At 42.4% G+C, this 27098-nt stretch overlaps 1 long non-coding RNA gene across 1 annotated transcript in view; it reads left to right on the plus strand.

Annotated features, from left to right (window-relative positions):
* Positions 1 to 27098, plus strand: part of LOC137447208 (uncharacterized) — a 200174-nt gene that overhangs the window by 27451 nt on the left and 145625 nt on the right. The gene's annotated exons all lie outside the window — the stretch shown is intronic.

A 27098-nucleotide genomic window follows, 5' to 3' on the forward strand; every position in this document is an offset into this window, starting at 1 on the left:
CCCTCCTTGCTTCTCATTACATTTAACTGTGTTAGTGAAAAGCACTCCAGTACTACAGCGAGAAGTGAACCTTCAAAAGCACAGACCTGAGCCACTGCAGGAACACTGCGTCTCTAGACAGCCTGCATTTCAAGCCACACTGATGAAAGTGTGGTGAGAAGGAAAGGCAATGTCAAGCAGACAGGTTTTCCTTGCAACAGGAGTTGCTTGGCATGATGACAGTGCAAAAACCACCTCAAGTGCATATGGCTGAAGGTGCTGCAAATAAACAGACATAGGTGTCACATTCTGTGTTGAAAAAGGGCAACACAGTTTGAATTGTGACTCATTGCTGCTGGCTGAAAACTGAGTTCTGTCTTGATGATCAGTAGTCTAAAGTTTACTGTGCATTCTGGTTCAGAGGGAAAACTCCTTGATTTTAAAAAAGGTAAAGTGTATTAGGGGGGAGAATTATTTTTTGTCTATGAACATATATTATTAAAAGCAATGTTTCATTTTAGTGTCAAGATTTAGATTATTTTATGGAAAATACTTGAAAGCAAAAGTAAGCCTCCCCAAAATGATTGTTTTGAACTTTTTAGACTACAGAAGGATCTTCACCAAAATAGCATGTGTTCATGAAAGGCTTTGATGTTCCAAAGGAACATTCCCCCCAGCCACATCTGCAAAGTTAGAACAAAAAATGTCTTCCAGCTACACCAAGTTCTTGATTTTCCTCAGGCAAAGATGAATCTAGCCTACTCAGTGTATAGCAGAGAAGGCCCAGTTCTCCTGCAGCTCACAATAAGTATTGGCTTCTGATGCAGGGACATAAAAAATCAGTATCTATTCTCTCCTGCTACAGCTGAGGGGGAGTCTGTGAAGTGCCATTCAAAACATTAGCTGAATGTGGTGTTTTAGGGCACAGAAATCCTCGGACCACCTCTTTGCTTTTCCCTCATTCGTCCTACAGTTGCCACTGCCTTCATCTGTGCTTTTTCTTCAGCTAATTTATGTGAGCTTATCTTGACTTTTGCCATGTTCTGTTTCTGTTGTTGATGCTATTGACCATTTTGTATGTTGACAAACAACTGAACAATATCAATAACAATTTATTAGGTACTCTAATTAATGATTTTACCCTGTGACACAGCTGCAGTCACAACTGCAGTCAGTATAAGCCTATGGATGGAGGGGAAGTACTCACAAACTCAGGTACTTTTCAAAAGACCAAGGAACACAAAAACCTCATAAATTATTACAGTTGAGTTGTAATGATTCAGATTCAGAGCAAATCTTTCAAGTAATCAAGAAGGTTTTCTAATAATTACCAAAGCCTGTAAAAGCCTATTTATTGCACTTGTCACAGTATCACCAAGGTTGGAAGAGACCTCAAAGATCATCAAGTCCAGCCTGTCACCACTGACCTCATGACTAGACCATGGCACCAAGTGCCACGTCCAGTCCCCTCTTGAACACCTCTGGGGATGGTGACTCCACCACCTCCCCAGGCAGCACATCCCAATGACGAATGACTCTCTCGGTGAAGAACTTTCTCCTCACCTCGAGCCTAAACTTCCCCTGGTGCAGCTTGAGACTGTGTCCTCTTGTTCTGGTGCTGGTTGCCTGGGAGAAGAGACCAACCCCTTCCTGGCTACAACCACCTTTCAGGTAGTTGTAGAGAGCAATGAGGTCTCCCCTGAGTCTCCTCTTCTCCAGGCTAAACAATCTCAGCTCCCTCAGCCTCTCCTCATAGGGCTTGTGCTCAAGACCTCTCATACAAGTCTTTGAGGTGACTGTAATATACAAATGTTAAGTTTAAGATATAAAATATTGTAGCTGGGATAACTAATTTCCTAAGTATCAAAAAAATAATCCCAATTAAAAAAAAAAAAAAACCAACTAATTTAAAAAGTATTATAAGGTGCAGTAAACTGCACCCGGAGCAGGAGTTGCGAGGGGTCATCCCCATCAGCACAGGTGACCCTGTGCACTGCCCATGCCTCCATCCTTCCCAGGTAAGATTTTGTAACACTCTTACAAATGCTTGTTTCTGCATGAGTCTATTCTCAGAGGTGCTTGTGTTACCTTGTGCTTCTGGCAGCATTGTGGGGAGTGCCCCACTCTGGGACCACTGAGTGGGTGGGGAGATGGGGGTAGCCCCTTTTGAGGGAGTGGAGGTTTGTGTGGCAGAGCCTTTTGTTAAGCTGCCGACTGGGTAGACCTGAGTATCTGATGCCAAGTCTGATGCCTGTAAGGAAAACCCAAGTGTAGAGCACAGCAGCTCTGTCCTTCGCCACTATACTGCACCTTTTCTGGAAGGGAACAGCAGAAGAATTGTTATTGGTATCATGGCAGGAAAGGATCCTACTGATACTTAGTTCCTTGATGGAATTTCATATATGTGTGCATGTGACTGGACATGGATATATAGGTTCTGTTTAACGGGGAAATGCATAAGGAGGTCAGTTTGTACTTACTTTACTCTCAAGAGCAACACTTCCATTTCTGGGTCCTATCACATATTTCATCACAGTTCTCTCTGAACACATTTTTCATCTTTTCCCTTGCTATTTCATTGTCTAAGCAGAAAGGAAATTCAATAAAGTTTATTTATTTTTTAAAGATTTTATATTTGTCTGAACTTTCAAACCCATGACACTGAAGTGGGTTAGAAATTGGGCAAAATGAGTTCACCTGGCTGCATACATTTTGCACAGATGAAAGCCTTGACCCTGCAAACATGCTCCTGTCAGGAGACCTTGATCTCATCGTAGTCCTAAGGAATGCTTGGATTAGAAAAGAATTGCAGGATTAAGTCTGAGCAGTTCATTTGAAATACAAGACATTTGTTGCTAATCTTGCAAAACAAGGCTCTCAAGTTTTCTTTAAAACAATATAAATATTCATTGAGTCATTCGACTCAATGGACTCTTTCAGGAGATTCCTTTAACCATGCAAAACTGGGGCAGCTGCCATAAAAACTCTTTATGATTTTTTTATCTCTTCCCATCAATACAGTAAAGAAGTTTATTTGCTAACTAGTGAATACATGATCCAAATGTTTGTCAAACACCCAGAAGCTACCTCTGAAAAATAAAATAAATTCAGCTGTAGGGATCTGTGGCTGTGTTATCAGAAAGTTTGAGGATGGATTTTGGGTGGCATCACCACTTGGACACCATGAGTTGGGAACAGTCAGTGCAGTGAGATCCTTCAGCTCCAATGGCACAGCTGCAGAAGGCAGTTTGCCAGGGCCGTGCTGGGATGCTGCTGGGCATCCTGAGCACTATGTTAGTGTGTGTGCAGAGTTGCTGCACTTGTGCAGGCAATTAACAAGGGATTTGATTGTAAACTCAGTGATGTCAGCCAGGCTTTTCCCAAGGTCCTAGTGCAGTAATTCAGTCCTGAACTTCTGATCATCTGTCCCTTTCCTGAGCAACAGTAAGGGAAGTGTTTTCAGCTGGCAGGCTTAGTCAGGCTTGGTGGCAGAAATTGGGGAGTGTGTGCCCACTGAGACCATTTGTCACAGATGCTAACTTCAGGATTTGAAAAGCTAGCTCTTCTTTGCTGTGGTTGGTTTTTGGTCTTCACCTTTTGACTAGCTGTTACTCACTGTCGTGTTTATACCTATAAATGTTTGTATGCTGTGCAAACAGGCAAGTGGGGTAGAACTGGACAGGAAGCACTGGGTGTCATCACATATTGTCACTGGGAGAAATGTCTGTTGTGCAGAATGTACTGCTCTAAATTTGAAATGGCTAGAGTGCCAGTGTGTTCATTTCAGATCTGTGGGACTCTGTCATGTGTAAACATTTATGAAATCGTTATTTCTTCCTTTTTAAAGTGTGTTGTTTGTTGTTTTTTTTCCTAGGTAATATGAGAAATTGGGGGTTAATCATAAGGGTTTAACTTAGACTGATAAAACTCAAGTGCTTTCCACTCTGGCACTTCATCCTTCATTCGGGTCACCCTTCTGCTTTGGTTTTGTTTCCCAGGTCAGTCAGAGTTAAATCCAGACTGTTGGCTGTAACTTTGAACTTCCTGGCTTTTCTTACAAGAGTCTATGTCTTTTTTTTCCCTTGTTTATATTGATCTTATGGTCTGACGGTATGAAAGAGTGATGGGGATGCTAGAGAGGCAACTTGTCGCACTGCCATGATGGGATGCAGCAAGTAGAGGGAGCTGCAGAATAATGCAGATGCTTTGCTGTAGCTGAAGCCTAGTCTGTGGGATCTGTCACTCGGAGCTCTGGAACCCTCCTTTGCTGCTGGCTCCAAGCTTAGCTCTGCTCTACTTAATAAAATAAAACTGGATAAATCTTCATCGTTAGCAGAAGACAAAGTTCTCCTGAGATTGAGTGGCGTAGTGGGCACAGGGATGGTCAGAGCGTGCAGTCAGAAGATAGATGCCAGTAAGAACTAATGATGAAAGAGCCTGAAAAGTGGCACAATAGTAATTGATTTGGACAATACTAATTGATTTGTGCAGAATAATCATCATATCCCAGGTACCTAGCTAGGATGTGCAGGGTGTGACTATATTTGGTTGTTTAACTTCTCAGTACTGACATAAAAGTTATGTGTGTGTTTATACATATACACACAAGGATATTTGTGGCCTTTCCTATTGGAAAATAAACCAGGGGGGTTCAGGCACTGCTTTTATGACTTTCTTAACATCATGAATGCTCCTAGAGTTTTAACTCTTTTGTGTTTGTAGTCCTGTCTTTTGGGTAAACTCGAAGAAGCTTAATAAATTTAGGAAATGTCTAAATGTACATTAGTAAATACACTAGTGTCCTCACTGCTCTCACTTTCTATACAGATTGTTTTGAAAATATTCATACATAGAGGTTCAGAGTTCACTGGATAAAGTTTACCCAATTTCAGATGAATCAAAGTAATGCCCCATAGGTCTAGCAGTAAAACAAGCAAAACAAGAGGCTTCTGCTCCCTTCTTATAAGCCTCTCATATTTTTTGTTACAAAATGTGGTGCCTGGTGAGCAGCACTGGAGTGAGGCAGGGAATTGCCCTGCACAGCCAGAGGCTGATCTACAGTAATCATGAGCGACTGCTTTGCTTCTGTGGTTCTAAATCAGTATGGATTTCAGTATCCTTTATAACAATTTACACTAAGAAGAGAAGCTAACTTGAAGTAAACCACTGGTTGCTAAATTTAGTTCATGAATTTGATCACCCACTGTCAACAAACAACTGTGATGAATAAAAACAGTGCATTTGTGTATAGGGACAGTTATTACTACAGAGCAAAATTAGGTTGTTCTAAGCAAACTGGCTGTGACTGTTATGCTGTGAATAGTTTGTGGCTGCACTTAATCAAAGCTGGTATCTTCAATATCTGTAAGTTCTAGCATCATATTGCTCTCACCCTCTAGATTAGTAGATTTTTTCCATATAATTTGCAGCTTTTCATTTCACAAGTTCAGAGTTCATTCTGAATGAGTGCTGTTTAATATCCACCCAAGATTTGCCTTTTCCATGAAATGGTCTTCCCAGCACACTGATTTATTGCTGTAGTTGTAGAAAGTACATAAACACAGCCAAAGTGAATTAGCTATTTTCTGAAGCAAATATTAATGAAAGAAGTCATCCATTTCCAGCAGCTGTGCATATATCAGGGAAAGCTCCTTAAGACCAAGCCGATTTTAGGTATACATTGGATATTAACTGAATATTTGATTATGTCTAATGAAACCCAGGCAGTTGTAGCAGTTTCTTCTGTTACACCAGCTAGCATGTACACACATGGTAGTTCTGCTCTCCCAGAGGAGGCTGGTGCTTAGGCATCTCTGCGGCGCTACTCTGTGGCACAAGAAACTTTGTATTTAAGAAGGATCTGAGAAGTGCTACTTGCAGAGGCATCACTGGTTATGAATGTACTGTGCTGGCAACCTTTCATTCATTCTCCCTGCTTCAGCCCAAGAGCAGTAACTCTTGTTGGTGTTGATAACCTGCTGTAGGTGCCTGCAGCTCTCAGACTGCTGCTGAGAGAGGAGTTTCCTGTCAGAGTGCATCCTAGTTGGCAGATGAATTCTCCACTGCCACCCACACCCACATCTTCACCTGAGCTGACAAAATGCATTTTCTAGAGACAGGGTATTTTTTTTTTTTTAAGCTGGTATTAACCAGTTTCTAAAGAAGACATTCCAGAGTGAATCAGTGGAATAATTTTCAGAGACCAAGTGAGGTCTTCTGTGTTACTGTGATTGAGCTGAAGTCTGGGACATGAGGTTTTAGTGGTAGCAAATGAGTAGTTCCACATGCATTTATCCTGATATATATAAGTGTGACTGAACTCAGCATCTTTTTCAAAGACTAGTTGTGCTTTCAAAGTGCTCTGCCCCAAAGCATAGTGTGTAATGTGCACTTGCTGCCTTTTTTCTCTAAGTTTCTGCTAGGAGATGGCAAAATTGTGCACTGTTACAACAGCTCTCTTGCTTCTGTTTGAATTTTCTTGGAATTACTTGACATGAATCAGGGCCATCTCCCTTCTCTGTACGTGTAACAAGACTTAAGAGTAGAAGGGCCCTGTGTTACAGGAGCTAAAAAGGGCTGAATGTACAAGCCTTGAACTATGCTGTCCAAAGAAAGACCAGGTGATGGAGCTGCTCATCTACTTGTGCCCCTCTTTATACGCAAATTCACACTAGGGTCTGTGCAAGGGTCCATTAGCATCAGCCTGCTGGATTGCACCTCCTGGTAGGAATCCTGTTCTAAAAGGACTGGATTCCTTTCTTGGTCCCTTTGTGAGGAGAGTTGATTGGTGGCTGTTTAGACCATGGCCCCCGTATTAGTGTTCTGGGGCTGGGAGTGAGGACTGAATGCAGAAGGCAAAGAGCAGGGGGAATGCTGAATTTACCTCCGTTCCCAGCATGTGCGCTCATCTCAATTCCTGGCAGCAGCGTGGCAGAGATTTGTGCCATTCTACACTAGGGACTTGCCCAGAAGCAAAACTTCTTCTTTTTTTTCACTAATGGTTTAATTGAATGTAAGGACTTGGTTATGTTCTGCATGGCATAAATGCCACATCAAGGGTATTCACTGAGAGAGATTGTTACTAAGTGGATCAGATAAATATGGCCTACAAATGTGCTGATTTACTCCAGCCTGTAAAACAAAACAGTTTACGTATACAATTTAAACATTCTTTCTTCTTTTGTCCCCTAACCACATCCCTTGTGTGCATAATTGAGATTTCCTTACCACCCAGGAGAGTTCTGCGGGGCCCGGGCCGTGTTTAAGCGGGTGCAGCTGGAGGCGCAGCCGGGATGCGCAGTGGGTGCCGGCTGCCGCACACCTCCCACAACACTAGAGAGCAGGCTGACACTGCGCTACCGCGCCAGCCAGGGCTGCAATCTGCTGGAAATGCAATAATTGCTCTTTTATTCTTTAATAAAAACACACCACATCATACAGAGAAACAAGGTGAGAGAACGAGAGAGAGGATATTGCATTTTTCCACAAAGGGCTGCTCATCTTTGTTTTATACACTGTGGTTTTTATACCAGTAGAATGGCCCTGTTATTTTAAATTACTGTTCCATCTTTCCTCCTCTCCCCCGCCCCTTTTAGTTAAATTAATGTATTGATTAGAGCCCATTAGTGTGTAATCAATTGTTAATTTGACTCATCTTACAAATCACGTTTATCAATAGAATATATCTATATATTTCATATCTCATTCCCACAATAAACTGACAAAAAGCTGGGCATCCAGAATTAAGGCTGGAGCTCCAGCTGCAGATGTAAAAACACAGATTGCCATAACTTGTATGTTATTTTAAAAAAGTGGATAGAATTTGTAAGCAAATTGTGAGAGAAGAGATGAAGTAGAATGAGTAGGCAAGTATGGAGGGGAACGTGGGGTGTTTTGTTTGTTTTATTTTTACTTTTTCTTTCTGAACAGGCAGGATTGGACATTCTGCTGTCACTGAAATCTGGCAGACACCCTGCTTTGTGTGCTGGTGGTCTGGCACTGATCACTTAAGAAATGAAGCAACTTGTGTATCCATATCATAATCTGGGATCTTCTCCTTTGGATCCTGCATGCTGCTGTGCTGGTCACACTACAGACTTCCCAGTTGGCTGTAGATTTTCTTTCTGAGGTAGCAAAATTGAAGTATTTTATATACTGAACTGATTTTTAAATTTTGAGGCCAGGAGGCATAATGAGCAGAGGAGATACTGACATTCAGGCAATAATCACTGTGCTTTATACGGGCAGGATCCGTGTAGATACCAACTAATCCCCTCCACTGAGGCAAGTACAGCCAGTATTATTATCCCTGTGTTACAGATAAGAAAACTGAGATGAATAGTTAGCAGAAGGACATATTTTTATGTCAAAGTTAGGATAAAAAGTTTAAACCAGAAAAGCTTTGCATATAACTTGTAGTCTTGGTATCTGCAACTTTCTTAAATCTGTCTTGTCAAGGCTAGATCCAGCCTTGCCTTGTGGGTTATTCTTTTTTCCTTCAGTATTTACAGTAAGCAGTGTAAAATAACTGAGAATGAGAGAAGACTGAAAGGAAAGAGACATACTTTCAATGAAATGTATTGTAATGCTTCAAGACCAAAAAAAACCACCAAAACCAACCCCTTTTTTCAAAAGCCTGAAGCATTCTCCAAACGAGGCATTTGGAAATAACATTTTCACTTCAGAATTTTACAAGCTCAGTGAAAATATTTTTGAAGTACATAAACCTACATCACTGAACGTGTAGGGTTAGCTTAATCCAGTGCAAACCCTTTGTAACTTTTTCCTTTTAATATTTTTTTCACTCCAGACAACAGAACCTCCACCCCCCCCACCCCCAAAAACCCAAATTAAAATCAATTCTTGCCCTTCTCTTATAGATGACTTTATTTTTCTCTAAATACAGTATTTTTTTTCACTCCAGACAACAGAACTTCTTCCCCACCCCCCCCAAGAAAAAATTGAAATCAGTTCTTGCCCTTCTCCTATAGATGGCTTTATTTTTCTCTAAATGCATTTCAACAGCATACTGTGATCATCTAGTGCTGCATAGATACATTCCATATGTTTCTCCTTTTAGGAAATATGACTCTTATATAACAGCTAAAAAGTAAAGGCCAGGAAGATTTGCAGAACCATAGAGCTTATTAGCCCATAATCCATATTGGAAAAGACATTTGTACAGTACAAGATATGCTATGCATGTGCAGATGGAGGTAGATTAGTCTCTAGCAAGTCTGCATAGCTGAAATTTCTTACCAAGAGTGATCACTGGGGAAGTTAGAACATGAAGGGCCAAACACAACTGAAAAAACCTGTTTTCTCAGTTCAGGCCTGTAAAAGTACTGTAATGCAATATGAAAAGCAGCATGTTCTTCAGATCTGGTCTGAAATGGAGATGTTGGATCACATATACTGGTATCTGGGGAAATGTTGTGGGAATAGTTGAAGTTTTGGATGAGAATCATGCACAAGTTGGTGAATTCTATGTAGTTCAGGCTAAGTTTTAGTGGTAGGAATTGAGTCTTAACTTTGTTATATGGGCTTTTGTGGATCAGATGAAGGCAATTGCTCTGTCTTCTGTCTGTAACCATCCAACCTGCTCTGGCAGCTGGAGGAAACATGCCTCTAGTTGTAGCTTTAGCTCTCTTAATGGCAACACTGCATGGCCAACGTGCCTGTGGACAGCCAGTGGGCATCACCAGGCCAGGCAAATTATGATCTTCTCCATTAGGAGCTGTATATATTTTATCTAGTACAAAATTCTGTAAGTGTGAAAATGTGGTTTGTAGGAAGTGCTGGAATATCTGTCCTATTGCATTTTATCTGATAAGCTGTAAAGCTGGATTCAGCTCTGAAATGTTCTTTCAAGTTCCTTATGACAAGGTCTTTAATTAGCACTTGCAGAGCATTGAACTGCCATGATTCTGTGCTACTACTAATGGAAATAAACCCAGAGTTGTGTTCCTTGGTCTGTTGACATTTACAGTCATGAAATGTGAGCTAGGCTGGGAGCTTCTGCTTATGTGCAGGTGGAACTTTGCTGAAGCACATACAGACAACAGGGAGACACCAACGCAGAGCCTGAAATCCAGACCTCTTACTGCCTTAGAGGCTACCTCAGAGCTTGCACTGCTCTGGTAACAAAAGTGTAGGATGATTTAGCTGAAGTATTATTCAGGAAACTGATGATGAGAAGAAATACCTTCTGTAAAGCACGCTGCAGCAATGCAGCTGAGATCAGCCTTTCAGTTTAAACTGATTTTTCAGCCTCAGGACTTTGGCCCATTGCTTGAAACATTCAGTGTTTCATTGATACCTTGAGGAAGGAGGCATTCTCTTTATAATTCTGGGTGAAGGTATTTCTAGCCTTCTCCTCATGTATGGGATGTACAGAAGAGGAAAAACCAAATTATTCCTTCTCAGTTGCTTGTATTGTAAATTTTTTTTTCTACATATAAACAGATACATATGTAATGCCAAAAGGCTTAACTTGGGTAAAGTGTAGGAGAAGGAGGGGAAAAGGAAAGGTTATACAAGCTAAAAGAAGTGCAAAAATATTTGTTCTGTATTTTAGTCTTTTTTATTTCCTTTTGGCTTTGTTTGTCTTGTGGCATTAGTGGGATAGACCCTACCAATTTTGCTGGCATGTATTTGTAACCCAGGAATGCTTTTTGGCAGATTTAAAATTAGAAACAAATTTCATGTGTTCTGCAGTGCCCTCCAGTGCTGTAAAGGACAGGGACAGAATATGTGGCTTTGTCAGAAGGACTGCAGGAAACCACAAAGAAGTAGAGATTAGAAACAAAATTGGGAAAATAAATAGAAAAGGAAATAACCCCCACCCTGTAACAGATGCTGCACAGCCTGGGAGGGGAGCACTGCCCAGGGCCCCCCTACCACTGCACTAGTGGGAGCAAACAATGGAGCCCTTGGTGCAAGGGGAAACAAGGGCATGTGATTCAGGGCTATTCCCAAGTATGTGGCTCCAGGATTTTGAGGTGAGATGATGCTCCAAAATTTACCTGTCTGTTTGCAGGCATGTGAATAAGTAAAGTGATTCTGCCCTCCCCCCAGCAGGGTTGGAACACTGCACACACAGCCCATCAAATTAAAGGCAGGCAGGTTTTCATTTCCAAGCCTTCATGTTTGGAGATGATGGATGGTGAGATATATGTCTCTATAATGAAGGTTTCATTATGGATTTTTAAAATGTGCAACATGGCTCTTCATTTCCAAACAAGAAGTGCCATCCTCTTGCATGTAGCTCCAAGACCCAATTCATGTGATATTGCCAAAGGAAATGATCAAATAACCACTGAATATATTGATTTAATATAAAGTTATATTTGCTCTGGGTTTACTGCAAAGCTTCAGAAAACCTGAATGACATAGTAGACCACATAAATAAAAATAGGGAAGGGAAATGGTAGGGCAATTAGAGATGAATGATCAGTGGTATCATTTAGTCACATAATATTCAAGAGGATTTTTAACTGGCTTGTTTCTGTCCTCCTGATGCCCTATTGCCCACTGCCTGCAAACAGCCACATGATCAATTTGCCCCAACTTGAATGCTTGCAGAAAGTAAATTTGAATGGAGAATGTGTTTAAGTGTTTATAAGCCACTTAAAAAAAAAAAACAACAACCCCACCACCCTGGAATGATGCGCTCCATAACAGTGAGTTTTCCCAGTTGCAATGTAAATACCTTGTAGTGTATACATTTGATAATGACTGATGAGCAGGAACATTTATTGCGCCTTGTATATGGACTGTAAATTACATAATCTCTGCCTATAATGTTAGTCAAATTGAGTTCATGTTTGGCTTGAAGGGGAGTCTCAGGAAGCCTGTCATGAGGGATTTTAAACAAATAGTTTTCTGCCAGGAAACCTGGAGTGTCTGGATTTGGTGGTGTGTGGAAAGGGTTAATCTTTATTTGAGGGAAACCAGGCACTGTGGCAATACCTGCAGTGTAAAAGATAGGCTATTGCTCATGAGTGCTGACTGCCAGAGAGAGGGACAGGGCTGGAACTCTACTGGGTTAGGTGTCATCTCCAGGAGATGTAATGACAGAGCTAAAAATGTGGGGAAAGGGAACCTCTGTAAAATTGCCCAGTGATTTTCCTGCAATTACCAACTTGATTTCATGTTAACTGGTTTTCACCTTTCCTTCTCTGCACTCTCCCAATGACTTCTTTTTTTTTACTTTAATTTGTACATATGTGCACACTCCTTATCTCCTAAAACCTCTCTCTCTGACACTGAGAGCATTGCCTTCCAAAAGCAAGGACTTGGGTGACCCAGTTTTGTGTGGTGTCAAAATGTGAAAGTTTACGTAGCACTTTGTGATTTTTCTGGTAATGCTGTGCACAGCCTTTAGTGCTATTACCCCAGGGCTGGCAGGGTTCTAGGAAAGGAGGAGAGTTCTAGGAAAAACTTGGCAGCACCGTTTTCCTCTGCCCCTGCAGTGCTGCCCCCATTAAAAACCCATTACACACTAGCACTGAGAGGATAAATTAACACCACCCAGACAGCTCTAGGTTATGTATTTGAGTGTTGAATCCAGCTGGTGGAGAGCTGGGTTTCTGCTGAGGCTAGGTATGCCAGTGAATACACGTGCTGAGAGCCATCTCATACTGTCTTAGTGTCCACAGTCACTAATCAATTTTTCCGCTTGCTCTTTGGTAGAGTCTCAGTCCTGCCCACCTGAACTGGATCCTGCAGAAAGGTTTATTCTGTTGTTTTCTTGTGTACTTCTTTACCCATCAGTGGGTGCAGTGATAGATTTTTGTTATGGCAAGGCCTCTCTGCAGTGCTTCCTGTGATGGTCGGTGAAGGAGGAGGCTCCCCTGGGGCTGTCTTGATAGCAGCCCCTGTCAGACTTCCACACAACCTCCACCCTGCAGACACAGCCCACTCTGTGCTTAAGTACTAACTTGACATCACAGTATCATCATCTGAATTTGCCTCCAGAGTTTCTGGTTTACACTGTGAGATTTTCTCCACTGGATACTGTGTTACTCTACGAGGAAAGGATCCAAGTATTTGACACTAATGTTACAGATTTTTGGCTTTCTTTGAAGGTTGATTAACTGCAGCTTGTCATCCCACACCTTTTTTGAGAAACAATAAGCTGTGCTGTTGCTGCGAGGACAATGTATCTCAGAGGTGGAAGAGCTGGTGCAAAAAAGTCTAATGATAAGAAGTCTGTAGACTAGTAGTAATAACAGTTTATAACCTTTATAGTAATAACCGTCTGTAACAGTTAGAAGCTTGCAAGAGATGTGACTAACCTGTAGAGAATGGGAGAGAGTACCTGGGCTGGAGGATGTAAGTATCAGATGAGAGTTTCAGCTGACAATTTTCCTGTTCCTCTTACCAGTGTCCTCCACCAGCCCTTACACTCTCATGGGATACATGTAGAAGTGGTACTGTGTTCGTCATACAGAGCTGCACCTCCATTATGCAGATGAAGTTGGAGCATAGAAATAGTCTTTAAGGGAGGGAGAACAAGTGGAAAATATTAGAAAGCTCTTTTATACCTTTCTTCTTGTGGCTGGATGGGAGCTTTAGAAAAGGTGGGGGATTGTAAAAAAAAAAAAATTTAAAAAACCTCCCTGGAAGGTTGGAATCTTGACAGAGTAGGTAACACAACCCATGCTGGACTGTTGTAAAGGTGCCTTTTTCAAAAAGGTATATTTTGAAGCTCTCTGAAATGTATATTCTGTATTCTGATAAAGTGGATTATTGACAGGTAAAGCCACAAACTGCTTTTAAGTCAGTAGTTACTTGTACTAGTAAGGATCCAGTAAGTTTTTAAAAAGTGAAATTTATCCTCCCCTGTAGGGGACCAGTGGGTTGAGAACTGTACCTGAGACCACAGTGCTCAGAAGTTAGTAAGAATTAAAGCCCTTTGAAAATTGAAACCCTACTTTCCCTACCAAATGACTGGGAGATTACTCCTGTACCTACATGCTTGAAATAGATCCATTTTGTTGTCTTTTCTGTTTTTTTTTTCCCCAAACATGTTTCAGTGTTGAATATCATAAACTGAAAGTGCAAATCTGACTGCTTGGAACTTCTTGAATTTATTCTTCTTGTGCTTTGTTTCCTTCTGGTTCCTGTGATGCTACTGGTGTTGCTACTACGAGCTACAGCTGTCCATCAAGGCCAAAACATACCTTTGACTCTATTCTTCTGCAGAAAACAAAGAAGCAAGCCACTGGGTTAGAAATGCTGTAGTGCTCCAGCAGGGAGGTATTGCATGTTTGTAACATAAAACTGGGATTAAGTCATTTCGAGGTGGGGTAGCGTTCCCATTAAGGGTGGCTGGCAGAACTTGGCTGTGTGTCCAGTGCATGCCTGGAATTTGGCTGTCGCCTGAGACTCCCTGTGTGCCTCTCAAACTGTGCTGCCAGCCAAGAGCAATTGAGACCTGCTGAAGCAGGCAGCAGACTACCTGTGACCAGGCACAACTGAGGGGAGCAGCAAACACGTCCTTTTTTTGTTCAGTCAAGCTTTGCTTCAGCCCATCCCCTAACACCTGACTGCAAAACCTTGGCACTTTCCACCATAAGTGACTGATGGTTTATGAATAGTCTTCTGGCACTTTATCTAGCAACATTTTGTAATAGTAATACTTTCAACAGAATTTTCATTAGATGCTCTTTTGTCTGTCAGCTCCCTTTTGCATCTCTGAAGAATGTAAGAAAAGGCTACAGCTGGAGTCCTCCGCCTCAAATAGAAACTACAGCACTTAGTGCTGTTAGTGAAAGCTTTGCATTTATGTGCATTTTCCAGGTACAGAGACTGTTGGCATTGCTTTCTATTAAGGCTACTCACATCCTATTTATTGCCCAATTTTCAATTGTTTCTAAGCCAGATGAACTTCTGCTGTTTACTTGTAATTAGAAGACTGTGGGCAGCGCTCTCCTACCTTGCTGATGATTGCAATCTCGTCCTGTTCAGCATATGTCTGTGCAACAAATCCAGGGGTACTTGTAACGTGGGTGGACTGCCAGGGATGAAAGTACCTGCTGCTGCAGTACATGTATCACAATATGGGTAAAAGAGAGAGAAGTTCTTAGCAGTGAAGGCATAGAGCAATGGGCCACCAATCAGGCACATAAAAGCCAGCATGAATGTGCCCAGCTGGGCTACAACCTGACATCAGTGTCCCCTGGGGACACCTTCTAGCATTGTAAGAGTTTGGGGCCAAAGTTTGCTTTAACTGACACAGAGAGGTGCTGGGCTGGAAGCACAAAAGATGCGCTCATGGAAAAGCTGAGCTTTTAACCATCCAGCAGAGTCACAGATGAAGTCGTGTCATAAACAGCCTCTGCCAGAAATTTTAACAGACAAATGTCACTGCAGGCCATAGACTTTCTGTATGTTTTGAACCCACAAAGGCTTTAAAAACGTGCACATTCTTCTTGTACGTGTTCCTCCAACTCTACCCCTTGGTGTGAACTAACATGTTCCTGTGGTGGAGACCACTGACAAATGTGCTGCCTGCTGTGAGGCAGTTTGTGATGCAGCAGGGAGAGCTGCTGGTAAGAGCAGCTCCTTCCCGAGGGAGTGAGCTGGCAGGGCATGCTGAGGCTTGCCAAAAATGCAGCATCTTTCAGCAGCCTCCCCTCTGTGTGCCATTGCTGAGAGCTCCTTGGGTGCATGAAAGAGCCACAGCTGGTCACTTTCAAACCAAGGCTGGCACTGCGATTACACCTGGCTCTTCTCAATAGCAGAGTCATCTTCAGCCTTGCACAGCTGAAACTGCTGTCTGCACTCTGCTCACTTGGTTGCTACTGAAGCTAATACAAACCTTTTTCCCTTGCAAGGACATTTTTGTCTTGGAACTCTTAAATCCTCCAGAAAGCTCTGTGCTGACTGTGGTAAACTGCTACAGTTTAGCAGAATTCATTTTTTTTCAGTGTTTTACTCTCAGAAATAATTACTTTGATTGTCACATATTTTCTTTGGAAACTGTTTCAAATGATAAATCTAAGTATTTAGCTGACTGTGGAGGAAGTACAAAATTTATTAGTCTGTTCCCAAGAGTGCATCAGGATATTGTCCCACCACAGGAATTCCTTGATCTTGGATTTATAGCAAGAGAGGCAGAGCAGGGAGGGTAAGTAAGGAAGGAGACACCTGACTAGCTTTGGTAGGTGGATAAAGCAACTCTGAGACAACAATCCCCCTGTGTTAGCTTTGTGAAGAGAATTTTAGACATAGCAAATTTAGGACTACCTTGGTTTTGTTACAGCTCCTTGAGTTTTCAGATTTCTTTACAGTGTCTCTTTGCTTTTCTTTTCATCTTGCTCCTTCTAGACTCTGTTTGCAGTGGAGGTAGAATAGCAGGGTAGTGACACCCCAAGGGCAGTTCTGGATCTGGTCACATTGGCACAATGTGCTCAGTGGCAGTTGGATGTGATTTGGGTGTCCCACACACATGCAGTATCCCTGGCCCAGGCATCCTGCTTTTCCAGCAAGTGTCGAGATAGGGTAGAAGAAGAAGATTTAAGCTCTGCTAATCAATGTACTAATCACCAGTGAGCTGGCAAATGACCTTGATCATGGGGTGTAAAATAATGACCCAGTGCTGCCCTGGATTAATGCCCAGGGAGCCACAGGTTGCTGCACTGCAGACAGGATCCCCATAGGCATGGTTAGCAGTAGTGTCACTGTCCTGGCTCCCAGTTAGTGGAGAACTCTTGGGATTCATCCATGACCTTGCCTCCACATGCTGTGCTTTCGTTTCCTGCTCTTGCACAATTTACAAGACCAATTAAAATTGGCTGACATCTGGAACCTTCAGAAGAAAAACATGAGTGGCATTCCTGTTCTAGGCATGGATCTTAAACTCCTTACTCAGGAAAACCTTGCTGTGATTTCAAAGGCACATTATCCAGGTGCTGCTGGATTGGTCCCTCTAGTACATTGATGGTGTATGAGAACAACAAAGCTGGTGATTGGTCTAGAGAACAGATTTTATGAGGAATGGCTAAGGGAACTGTGAGTTTTTAGTCTGGAGGAGAGGAGGCTGAGTTGAGACCTCATTGTTCTCTGCAGCTTCCTGAAAGGAGGTTGTAGTGAGGTAGGGGTCAGTCTCTTTTCCCTTGTATCAGGTGACAGGATGAGAGGAAGTGCCCTCCCCTCTGCCAGGGGAGGTTTAGGTTGGATATTAGGAAAAGTTTCTTTTCTGCAAGAGTGGTCAGGCTTTGGAACATGCTGCCCAGGGAGGTGGTGGAGTCACTGTCCCTAGAGGTGTTGAAGATATGTGTGGACGAGGCACTTTGAGACATGGTTTAATTGCCATGGTGGTGTCGGGTTGATGGCTGAACTTGATGATCTTAGAGGGCGTTTCCAACTGAACCGATTCTATGATTCTATGAGGTAAAGAAAAGCCTTTGCCTATTAGTGGGTTCTGCTATAATTCAGAATAATACCAGATGTTTCATTATGTATCAGCTGGCTTATAAAACTGCTTCCTTGAGCCATTGAACAAAGACAGTTGACAAAAGAAAAATTAATGTTGTGTCTTTGATCTCCTGTTTTAAATTTGTCTTTTATAAATACTGATGGGTTCTGGTTAAAAACACTCTAACAATTTGTTAAATATGCAAATGTCTTAAGTTTCTTAGCAACAGAACAAATAAGTGTTTTTCTTCTAATATAATATGTATGCTGGTTTAGTAAGCACACAATAAGTTAATTAGGCTGCGGTTAGGTATTATTTGTAAATGTCATATTAGCATGCTGGCTTGTTTCTTTGATGCAACCAAAAGCCTCAAACTCACTGATGTCACTTACTGCCTGTTGTTTTTTTTCCCTCTAGTTTTGAAATTAGTTTATTTTCTAACATACTTGTGGGCAGAATAGTGATTTATCAAGTTGTGTGTTTATTATTGTTTTGCTTGGTTGTAATGTCTCATTGTCTTTACATTGTTAGCAATGTCAAAGATTTTACAGGGAATTCTAGGAAACTACCCATTACATGTGCAATAAAGCTGCTGCAGTTTACCATGATTAATGTTGTTACAATGAATACCAAATGAATTAATAATGATGGGGCCACTTAATTTTAAAGTGTTGGCATTTGTCTAAATGCTGCTCTGAGAGAGGGTGGAGGAGCTTGGCACTGTAAGAATTGGATAAAGCAGCATTTTTGCTGCCAGCATCCAAACAGCTTGTTTCTCTCCAAACAGTTACAGTCAACTGTTAACATATTCACTGCCAAGTCCATTTATGTAAATCTAGAGAACCTCTTCCTAGGACTGTAAACTTTCACTTTATGGCCTTATGCGTTCCCACTCCTCTAAAAAAGCTTTCTGCCAATAGCTCTTCCTCTTCCATGGTCTTGCTCTACAAGGTGGGGAGAAATGCCTGCCCTATACTTTCAAAATCTTCACAAGGAAGTTCCAGCAAAGGCAAGGAATGAGCAAACTTATTCATACAAGGGGAACTTCCTTGTGAAGATTTTGAAAGTTTGAAATATTCAGATCAAATCGAATTGTTAATCCAGAAGTGCTTCCAGTCTTGAAGCACTTTTCAAAGTGATTCAGACTCTCAAGCTGCGGAGGTCTGAGAGCTGTTTATCAGTAGGGAATAGGTTTAGCTGATGGTTTTTTGCCCTAATGAAATATATGAAAGAGCACAATTGCAAGTTGCTCAGTTAGTGCGCTCAGGAGAGAGTCGTCGTTCATGGAAGAGGGTGTGTACAAGTCACTGCATCCACCCGGCTGAAGCCAGGCCCTCCAACTGGATAAGAGATGCCTGAGGAGAAACAGCCTTGACTCTGTGGTCGTGCTAATGTTGACCACCCACATCATGAGAGTTATTTTTTGCCATGTCTGAGGATTTGGAGAATGATTTCTTTGCTCTGTGTATGGAGGCTCATGCATTCTCACAACTTGAGCTTTATGTGGCCAGCAGAAACCATCCATTGGATCCTTGCTACATGCCAGAGGATGAAGGTGGTTTGTCCCTTGGCATTTTTATGAAGTAAGTGAAATTTTCCTGCAAAAATTAAACCGGTTGACATGGGCTACCCCTGGCCAAATGTATTATCCCTTGTCTAGCAGTTCAAAATTCACCAATGTTGTCGCCCTTACTGAAAATTATTTTCTGCTAACAGTGAGTTGTGCTGAACTAGGTGGATGTTCATTTTGCACTGGTTTATATTCGCTTTTAGTCACCTTAGCACTGGAAAATCATCAGCAAGACATTCACCCTATTATGTTCATAGACCAATGGCTGTAAAGTTGAGCAGACAATATTATGAAGAAAGGTGAAAGGAAAAGTCCAGCAGAGGTGAGATACGATTGTCATATTGATGAGAATGGAGGAAGTGGTTTGAAACCAGTCACCTCCCTAAGGCTTTGAGGTCGCAGGAGTATTTGACAGTGTTTTCCTTGTTAATCTTTGTTGTCCATGTGAGAAAATGCTGCTGGAAAATGCCTGCAATAGTACAGTGCTTTTAAAAGCTGTTTTAAACATAGTCAGAAATCTAATAACTCTTAGGTGATAAGGGCTCTTCTGCTTTGGAGTGGCAGACTCCTGGAAATCATGCATGATTTCTAATGAACCTTTTGACATTTTCAGCTCATTCTTGATACCTGTGCATTTGCTAACACATTCCCTGGCACCCACTGAGTCATGTGATCCATACTGGTCACTGCTGTAGGTACTCATCACTGGAGTGGTCAGTGATGCTTTAAGTTTCATAGTTTCATAGTTTCATTCAGGGTTGGAAGGGACCACAAGGATCATCTAGTTCCAACCCCCCTGCCATGGGCAGGGACACCCCACACTAGATCAGGCTGGACAGAGCCTCATCCAGCCTGCTCTTAAACACCCTCAGGGACGGGGCCTCGACCACCTCCCTGGACAACCCATTCCAGGGTTTCACCACTCTCATGGTGAAGAACCTCCTCCTCACATCCAGCCTGAATCTCCCCACCTCCAGCTTCATTCCATTCCCCCTAGTCCTATCACTACCTGAGATCCTGAGAAGTCCTTCCCCAGCCTTCCTGTAGGCCCCCTTCAGATACTGGAAGGCGACAATTAGGTCTCCTCGGAGCCTTCTCTTCTGCAGACTGAACAGTCCCAACTCCTTCAGTCTGTCCTCATAGGAGAGGTGCTCCAGCCCTCTGATCATCCTCGTGGCCCTTCTCTGGACACGTTCCAGCACCTCCACATCCCTCTTGTAATAGGGGCTCCAGAACTGGACACAGTACTCCAGGTGGGGTCTCACCAGGGCTGAGTAGAGGGGGAGGATCACCTCCCTCGACCTGCTAGCCACACTTCTCCTGATGCAGCCCAGGATCTGATTGGCTTTGCGGGCTGCAAGTGCACACTGAGAGCTCATGTTGAGCTTTTTGTCCACCAGCACCCCCAAGTCTCTCTCCTCAGGGCTACCCTCCAGCCAGTCACTGCCCAGCCTGTATTTGTGCCTGGGATTGCCTCGACCCAGATGCAGGACCCTGCACTTGCTCTTATTGAACTTCATGAGGTTGGCCTGTGCCCACCTCTCCAGCCTGTCAAGGTCCCTCTGGATGGCCTCCCTTCCCTCCAGCGTGTCTGCTGCACCACACAGCTTGGTGTCATCAGCAAACTTGCTGAGGGTGCACTCAATGCCACTGTCCATGTCCCCCACAAAGATGTTGAATAAGACAGGTCCCAGGACTGATCCCTGAGGGACTCCACTTGTCACTGGCCTCCACTGGGACATGGAGCCATTGACAGCCACAGTTTCCATGTAACTTCTGTCCATTGTATGCATTTGGTCAATGGCAGTGTTGTAATTCCTGCCTTGGAGCTTTCCTTTGGCATCATTATTGGGACCCATCATGTTCTGTGTCTCTCCAAACACCATTCCTATCAGCAACTCCCCCATCACCACAAGATTTACTTGAGAGGCTGGTACCCCAAGGAGGCACTGAGCTTGCTTTGTTATAACAAGTCATTGGGTCCCCTCTCTCTTAGTGCTTTCAAGCACAAAAAATCCCAAACCCTTTTTGTCAAGGTCTTGCTGTTGCCCAGTAGCTCAAACAATTTACACAACTGTATCTTAACTGGGGAAGTTTTGGATGGCTTATCCCAAATATAACTTCACAGAGGTTTTATTCCATTTACTTCATTTACCCATGTTGATTAGATGTGATGATGTCACTGGGTACAGCTGTAGCAAGAGTATTGTAACACTGGGATCCCTACCAGCTTGTGGCAGACTTTGTTACTGCAGTGTCCCTGGATGCTGAAGGTGACTGTCTATTGAAAAACATTTATCACATTAGCTAAGGAACTATTATTGTGGGAGAAGATGTTACGAGCCTCCAGACTAGCCACCTGTGTAATGCAGGGTGTCAATTTTGTGGTTATGGTTTCACTGTGGCACCCACAAGCTCTCAGTTGATTCAAAGTGTGCTGGATAGTTTTCTTACTAGGAATCCTAGAACACATTGGATGATGGACCTCCTTCTCAGTAGTCAGATCAAGGTATTGATTGTCTTAAGCCGTAATTTTTTTTCAAAAGCTTTTACTTTTGGCTGAATCCAAATCCTGTGTTGCAGGTTGGTTGTTTCCCCTCCCCAGGGATCATGGAAGGGCCCAATGCAGCAGTCTGCAGATGTTTTTTGCAAGGATAACTCGTGCAGATTGTGTACCAGCCCTTTGAGGCTGGGAGGCCATCTGTGGTACCTGCCAGCTATGTTCCTGAGCAGGATTACAGAGGGGAGCTCTAGCAAGAAGAGTCATCCTGGGGCTTAGTTAAAAAAAAAAGTGGTCTGAAGAAGTGAGCAACAGCCCTCTGTGTCACGAGGCTGTTGCTGTCTGCCACTAGCCCTTGTGAGAAAAGGAAGGAGGGCATGAAAGAGGGATGTGCCCCTGGCTTGTGAACAGTTCCCTGGCCCTGCATATAAATGAGCAGAAAGGAATTGTACACACATTTGGTTAACGTCCTAAACCACAGCTTAATGAAAAATCAAAGTCCCATAATAAACCATCCTCTTGCTAATTTAATCATAAGTAATATGGATGTCCCCTTTGACTTGAATCTCTCTGTGGTGGTTTGGGTGGTTCTGTCATTTTGGCCAGTGTGGTTTTACTCTTTACTTGTTCCAGCTGTCTGTCCCTCTGCCATTCTCTCTTCCTTTTCTTACTCAGACTGCAGTGCCCTCAGCTGTAAGATCATCTCTGTTCTGTACACCACACCAAAGGTGTGGTGATTCCTAGCAAGGGCTCCTGATGGTAACAGAGCAAGGATCACAGATAGGTGGAGGGTTTCCTAAAGTTCATGAACCATAATAGTTTGCACAGGGAGTCTTTAAATAGAAAATACTTTGCTTTTCCATGCAAAGTCCATGCAAAGCAAATTTAACTTCCCACTAAAGGATGTGGGATTCTTATTTACTTTGTTGGGCACAAAGGACAGGATGTTTTACAGCATGTGCTCATTGAATTCCAATAAACACCCAGCAAGTGCTAGATATGCTAATTAAGAGATAATGTTAATGGGCTAGAATGTTGTCACAGAATTACACTCTCCTGCTGCCACCATAAACACTGGGGCACTTACCAAAACCAGTTGTGGACATGAAACTGTAGTCAGTCACCAAAAGAGGTACCATGGACTGTAGGACTGGTCACAGCAGTGCCTTCAGTTGTTCAAAATGATGGATGAAGAGGGAACAGGCTGACCAGTGGAGGGACAGACAGAGGGATGGACAGCATGACAGACACCATGCTATTGTTATCCTGCCCCTTTCCAACCGGCTGCAGCAGGAACCTTTGTCTGTTGCAGCCAAGCAGGAGGGGGCTTGCCACAAAAGAACAGTTTGGTTAAAGCGTTCCGGTGTTTTATGAATAAATTGGATTCTACTTACAGCATTATTAACCTGCTGTATTCTGACGGGCTTAGGGGGAGATTATCAGGCGCTTGAACAAATCAGTATCCGCAGATCCACACAAATACTGGGTTTTAACAAAAATATACTGTGATTAAGGCACACAGCAGATCAAATTCAGCCCCGACTTACACCAGGTGCAATCTCATTGATATCCGTGGGTTAAAAAGCAATTTTTACAACTTAAAGCAATCAGAAATCAGCTTAGTGCACAGACTTACTAGACCAAAATAAGGCCCAGGAGACAGTGTGCTAAGCTGATTTCTGATTGCTTTAATTTTTTTAAACTTTTATCAAAGATTAATGGTCAATTATCTGGCAATCTGATTTTCTGGTACAGATTCCATTTGCATAATTTCATAGACACTTAAAATATGACCAGACTCTAATCGGTATGAAATGAGTTGAGGCACGGCTTGGTATGGCTGATCCAAATCATCCACAATCCCTGTAAATATGTACTGTTGCTGTGTAACAAGGGCCATTTTAATAGGCTGTTGTCTGAGCAGTAAACAATCAGTTTAGGTCATTTTTTGTTGTTCGTTGCATGGCTGAATGTGACTCCAAGGCTAACAAGCAAAAGTGCACAGTTAAAACTTGCTTTCTTGCAGGCTTTTCATTATGTGCTTGAGCACCAGTTCCTGCAGATATTCCTGCTAGTCATTTGCTTTTGCTACAATACCTGGCAAGATGTTCATCAGACTGCACACAGGTTGAAGTGGATAATACTCTGCACTATTTTCGCTCTAGAGTAATCTTTACTTAACTCATAGGAACATGGAATGCTGCTCTTTTGCAATATGCATGCAGGTCCCTGAATGAGAGGAGAAAACAAAGCAAAACCAAAAAAGTGCTAACAATTATACACCCTGGCATTAAGGGAAGGCCTGACAATGCTGCTTTATGGCTATTTCAAGTTGAGGACAGTCAGATTCTCTGCTTTTGCTCCCTGTACACATCATGGGCCAGATGATGCTTCGGCAGCTGTGTGGAACTGCTGGAATACATCCTCTAGAAAGGTGCTCAGTCCTGGTTTAGAGGTGTAAAGGAAAATTTCCCTTCTCCTTTGATCACCTGATCTAGTGCTTCATCATTCTTCTGTTCAAATTTATTCAATACTGTTTAGACTTTCCTGCTTTGCTTCCAGCCTGTTATGATTTGATCTGGTAACTAGCTGTGGTGTGCCATGCTATCTTTGTTTCCTTTTTGTTTTGCTAAGCTCATCCAGCCCTTCAGGCAGCCATCAGTGTGGCACTTGGTGGTGTGCAGCGCATCTCTGCTGGGCTTAATCCAGTCCACTTAGTAACAAAAGCCATGGAGGCAGCAAAAGGATGATGACAGGATGAAGCCAGCCACGTGATGAGTGGGCTTATAGAGTTAATGTTGAAGCCTTCTGCAGCTGTGAGATCTCTCTTGGTGTTACCATGCCAAAGTAGACAAAATCCTGCCTCCTTGTTGCAGTGCAGACTGAAGTGAGACATACTCTCTAGCTCTTTTTTAGCTTGGACTGTTTGGAGAGGGTGGTTGCTTGTGCTCTTTAACCTTTCAAGATCTGTTCCGAATAGGAGCCTAAGATTCTGCTGGTGTGCTAATTGCAGTGCCCTGCTGTTGGATTGCTGCTCTTTCTCACTTGTACGTTTATTAGGAGAGGTTTTAGGCTTGAGAGGCAGAGCTGGTGGGTCACAATCTGATGCTGTGGAGACCTAGGTCTGGGTATAGTGAGACAGACTGTCTCACTGGTAGGTGTTCCTGGAGATACCTCTGAGCTCAGGGGGTCTGGTCCACCAGGGTGTATGCAGTTTGTGAGAGTTCAGGTGTGTGTCAGACTGCCTGTGATCAGGGGAAATATGTTCTACCTCAGCCAGTGGTATGTCAGTGCTGACATAATTAGGTGCCATCGAAAATGACCAAGCAAATTGATGGAGCATGTTAAAGTAGTATGTCTGGTCATCTTGCCACCCAAAGCCATGCATGAGACAGCTTCTGCTTGTGTACAGTGAGCTGGTTGGGCAGAGTGCTCCTGTCGTCTTCACATTTTTCACCAAACTGCAAACTTTCCAAAGAACTGGAGTTATAAACTTCCCTACTGGCCCTGTCCCTTCCATTCTCGTTTATCCATTTATTAGGTTTTTTAAATATATATTTGTAGATATATATATATATATATATGTATGTATGTATGTATATAGGTCACAATGCTCATTACTTATCTGTCCTGTAAGAACATGATGCACATACATGGTGAAATGGGTCAGGAGAAAGTTAATGCCACAGAAAGGCATAAACTTTGGGGCTTGGGGGGGTTTTGTGTGTAATCTTGCCCCTTCTTTTTTTCTTCTTTCTTTTTTTTCCAAATCCTGGTTTGATTTTTAAACCAGGTGAGCTTCTGAACAGAAGGAATGCAGGGCTGGCAGAGCCTATGTTCCCTGAGTTCCTGAGTCCCACTCCAGCAGTCAACAATGACAAACAATAAACTTGCTCCAACTGCTGGTATAAAACTAGAAGAGGATTCCTAAATGAGAGGACTTGAATGGAAAGAAACTTTAAGGGAATAAATTTCTGGTTATCAAAAAATTATGAGTCTTTATATGTAAAACTCTATTAATTTCTTTCCACCAGGGACCCTCTTGCAGAGCTTTCTCCTCCTGGTTGTGTTCATTTCTTTTGTTGTTTTGCAGCATCTCATTTGGGGTAGGTTTTTTAATTTTTGTGTGGCATCAATTCCTTGTACTACTAATACTTCCTCCCAAAATGTAATCAAAAGGAAGAGAGAGGCCTTATGGGGGACAAATCCTATGAATTATGAAGAAACTTAGAATTTTTCTTTGAAACTGTCTGATAACATTTTATAGAGTGTATATATATATATATATATGCATACACTATCGTGGAGTACACAGAACAGGAGAATATGGACCAGGAAGATTAATAGAAATTAATGTGTTAACTTCATCCCCCATTTAATCCCACAAGATTTTTCTGCAGAGATATCAGTCAGTGAGTACTATGGATCTAAATGTGAAAAGTGTTAAATTGTGGACTATTCAGGGTCAACTACCAGAATTTTATGGTGGTGATCAGGTTTCTGAGAAAGAGTCTATGAAGGTTTTGTTTTGACCCTGCCAAAGTCCCCTCATGGTAGAAGTCTCACTCCTGTGAAGGTCATGTTAATATATTCACTGGGGTTTTCCCTCGTGAAATTATGCAACAAAAAATGCTGCTTGGTTTTGGGGTTTTTTGAGCTATTATTTAAGATATTGTAAAGTGGAATATTGTTGCAATCTTTGCAGCAGTGAGACAAACCTCTGTGGTACACAAGTACTTGCAGTCTTTCTGGTTTTCACTTTAGAAACAATTCTTGTCCCTCCCATCACAACTAGTTAAGTATATAAAAATGCCTATTTATAGGGATAGGTATGTATTTAGGTTTATGGTTCTATATTTAGGCTTGTAGTTATATATTTCTGGGACTCCTGCCTTTTGAAAGGTTAAATACAAAAGTTTAAATTTAATGTTCAGTCTCTTGTTCCCCCTCACAAACTTCACATGTTAAAAGTGTCAAACCTGTGCCTGAGCAAACACGGCCGGCCTGTCAGCTCAGTGTTAGGTGAACACGGGGCGAGGGGTCACTGAGCAGGGGTCTGTAAGAGTGCGGGGACAAGAGTTGTTGCTGGGTTGGCACCTGGGGAGATGTGTGTCTGCAATATCCATCAACTTTCCTCAGGGAATCCCATGTGATTCTGTTACAGAACAGGGGTTTCTTTCTGTTTCTCATTTATGCAAACAAAAGGTGAACCGGAAAAGGCATCAATAAGAGTTAAGTGGCAATATCAAGTCAGTTTTACTGCCAGGTCACTCAGTCTCCAACAAATCAAGTAGGAAAAATGTGTCATTGATCAGTATAATAAACAGGTATATTGCTACTAAACCCAGAGAGTGCTCTTGAAACCATACCTCAGAGCAAACAACCCATATCCTTTGCAATGCACTAAGTAGGAGCTCTCTGTAGTGCTTCTTTCTTGAGATAGTGTGACTGACCACAAGACTGCCAATGTGCAGTTTAACTAGCTGAGCTACAGCAGGGAATTCAGTCATGCTAACTTCTCTTAACATCTTATGGAGGAAAATTTTATGCAAGGTAAAATTGTGATCCAGGCTTTGGACTAAAAGCCATTGCTAGCAGATCTGTAGAGTCATGTTGGTGTACCT

This window comes from Melanerpes formicivorus, unplaced genomic scaffold, assembly GCF_026170545.1.
Source record: "Melanerpes formicivorus ecotype bairdi unplaced genomic scaffold, bMelFor1.0.p_v2 SCAF_20, whole genome shotgun sequence".
Classification (NCBI taxonomy): domain Eukaryota; kingdom Metazoa; phylum Chordata; class Aves; order Piciformes; family Picidae; genus Melanerpes; species Melanerpes formicivorus.